We start from the raw sequence: 2500 nt of genomic DNA on the forward strand, positions 1-2500 counted from the left end.
CTGTGTTTGTAGCCAGGCAAAACTCAGATCACAACACACGAGGCTTTGATTCACATGCTCCTGGTAATGTAACGGTTTTGGCTTGTGAAAGGCAGCAGGTGGTTTGCTAGCCGACAGGCTGATCAAAATGTGGAAACGCTTCACGAATTTGCGTGTCATCCTTGCGCAGGGGCCATGCTAATCTTCTCTGTATCGATTCCAATTTATCATATGTGCTGCCTGAGCAAGCACATTATCTCTGATGTGATGGCTGCCTTTTAGCCCCCCCCTGGGCTCAGCGACTCCTTTGTCGTGGGGCAGACTAACGGGCCACTATCCCCAGTAGGCAGTACCCTTTGGCATCACAAGAGTGAGGGTGGAGCTCTTTCTTCAGTTGTCTGCAACATATTTGCAATAACTTCACACTGCATGCTTGTTTTGTGTGCATGTTTATTGATTTCCCAGATTAAGACCAAAAAGCAGCTTATTACTGAAAAGTGGGCGGTGCCCACATCGGAGCTAATGTGCTCTGATGTGGGCGGTGCCCACTTTTTCTATCAGCCTGGAGGCTGATACTGGGACTCAGGCCAAAGCATCCCATCCTTTGGCACATGCCAGAACAACGGGATGCCTCTTAAACAGATTCAGAGTATTTCTCTTTTGAATCTGCCGTAGGCTGCAGGTGTGCCAGTGGGCACCTGTTTCAGTAGTTGTGATTAGGCTCTGTCACCAACTGCCTCGGCTAGGTACTTGCTAACTTGATATTTTGTGTTTCCACCTCACTGTGTTTGTAGCCAGGCAAAACTCAGATCACAACACACAAGGCTTTGATTCACATGCTCCTGGTAATCTAACGGTTTTGGCTTGTGAAAGGCAGCAGGTGGTTAGCTAGCCGACAGGCTGATCAAAATGTGGAAACGCTTCACGAATTTGCGTGTCATCCTTGCGCAGGGGCCATGCTAATCTTCTCTGTATCGATTCCAATTTATCATATGTGCTGCCTGAGCAAGCACGTTAGCTCTGATGTGATGGCTGCCTTTTAGCCCCCCTCTGGCTCAGCGACTCCTTTGTCGTGGGGCAGACTAACGGGCCACTATCCCCAGTAGGCAGTACCCTTTGGTATCACAAGAGTTAGGGTGGAGCTCTTTCTTCAGTTGTCTGCAACATATTTGCAATAACTTCACACTGCCTTCTTGTTTTGTGTGCATGTTTATTGATTTCCCAGATTAAGACCAAAAAGCAGCTTAATACTGAAAAGTGGGCGGTGCCCACATCGGAGCTAATGTGCTCTGATGTGGGCGGTGCCCACTTTTTCTATCAGCCTGGAGGCTGATACTGGGACTCAGGCCAAAGCATCCCATCCTTTGGCACTTGCCAGAACAACGGGATGCCTCTTAAACAGATTCAGAGTATTTCTCTTTTGAATCTGCCGTAGGCTGCAGGTGTGCCAGTGGGCACCTGTTTCAGTAGTTGTGATTAGGCTCTGTCACCAACTGCCTCGGCTAGGTACTTGCTAACTTGATATTTTGTGTTTCCACCTCACTGTGTTTGTAGCCAGGCAAAACTCAGATCACAACACACAAGGCTTTGATTCACATGCTCCTGGTAATCTAACGGTTTTGGCTTGTGAAAGGCAGCAGGTGGTTAGCTAGCCGACAGGCTGATCAAAATGTGGAAACGCTTCACGAATTTGCGTGTCATCCTTGCGCAGGGGCCATGCTAATCTTCTCTGTATCGATTCCAATTTATCATATGTGCTGCCTGAGCAAGCACATTAGCTCTGATGTGATGGCTGCCTTTTAGCCCCCCCCTGGGCTCAGCGACTCCTTTGTCGCGGGGCAGACTAACGGGCCACTATCCCCAGTAAGCAGTACCCTTTGGTATCACAAGAGTTAGGGTGGAGCTCTTTCTTCAGTTGTCTGCAACATATTTGCAATAACTTCACACTGCCTTCTTGTTTTGTGTGCATGTTTATTGATTTCCCAGATTAAGACCAAAAAGCAGCTTAATACTGAAAAGTGGGCGGTGCCCACATCGGAGCTAATGTGCTCTGATGTGGGCGGTGCCCACTTTTTCTATCAGCCTGGAGGCTGATACTGGGACTCAGGCCAAAGCATCCCATCCTTTGGCACTTGCCAGAACAACGGGATGCCTCTTAAACAGATTCAGAGTATTTCTCTTTTGAATCTGCCGTAGGCTGCAGGTGTGCCAGTGGGCACCTGTTTCAGTAGTTGTGATTAGGCTCTGTCACCAACTGCCTCGGCTAGGTACTTGCTAACTTGATATTTTGTGTTTCCACCTCACTGTGTTTGTAGCCAGGCAAAACTCAGATCACAACACACGAGGCTTTGATTCACATGCTCCTGGTAATGTAACGGTTTTGGCTTGTGAAAGGCAGCAGGTGGTTAGCTAGCCGACAGGCTGATCAAAATGTGGAAACGCTTCACGAATTTGCGTGTCATCCTTGCGCAGGGGCCATGCTAATCTTCTCTGTATCGATTCCAATTTATCATATGTGCTG

General features: G+C 48.3%; 1 protein-coding gene and 4 non-coding genes across 5 annotated transcripts in view; 1 reads left to right on the forward strand and 4 right to left on the reverse strand.

The window, feature by feature from the left end:
* Positions 1-2500, forward strand: part of efl1 (elongation factor like GTPase 1) — a 139300-nt gene that overhangs the window by 81374 nt on the left and 55426 nt on the right. The window lies entirely within an intron of this gene.
* On the reverse strand, positions 125-231 carry LOC121186677. Its single transcript, XR_005894532.1, has one exon. It is a non-coding gene; the product is annotated as a U6 spliceosomal RNA (small nuclear RNA).
* Positions 886-992, reverse strand: LOC121186688. Its single transcript, XR_005894533.1, has one exon. It is a non-coding gene; the product is annotated as a U6 spliceosomal RNA (small nuclear RNA).
* Positions 1646-1752, reverse strand: LOC121186695. The gene has a single exon (XR_005894534.1). It is a non-coding gene; the product is annotated as a U6 spliceosomal RNA (small nuclear RNA).
* The window catches only part of LOC121186704, a 107-nt gene continuing 13 nt past the window's right edge, over positions 2407-2500 (reverse strand). Inside the window, exon 1 of the small nuclear RNA XR_005894535.1 lies at positions 2407-2500. This exon is cut by the window's right edge and continues 13 nt beyond it. This is a non-coding gene — a small nuclear RNA (U6 spliceosomal RNA).

The sequence above is a fragment of the Toxotes jaculatrix genome, chromosome 1 (assembly GCF_017976425.1).
Source record: "Toxotes jaculatrix isolate fToxJac2 chromosome 1, fToxJac2.pri, whole genome shotgun sequence".
NCBI classification, from domain to species: Eukaryota; Metazoa; Chordata; class Actinopteri; family Toxotidae; genus Toxotes; species Toxotes jaculatrix.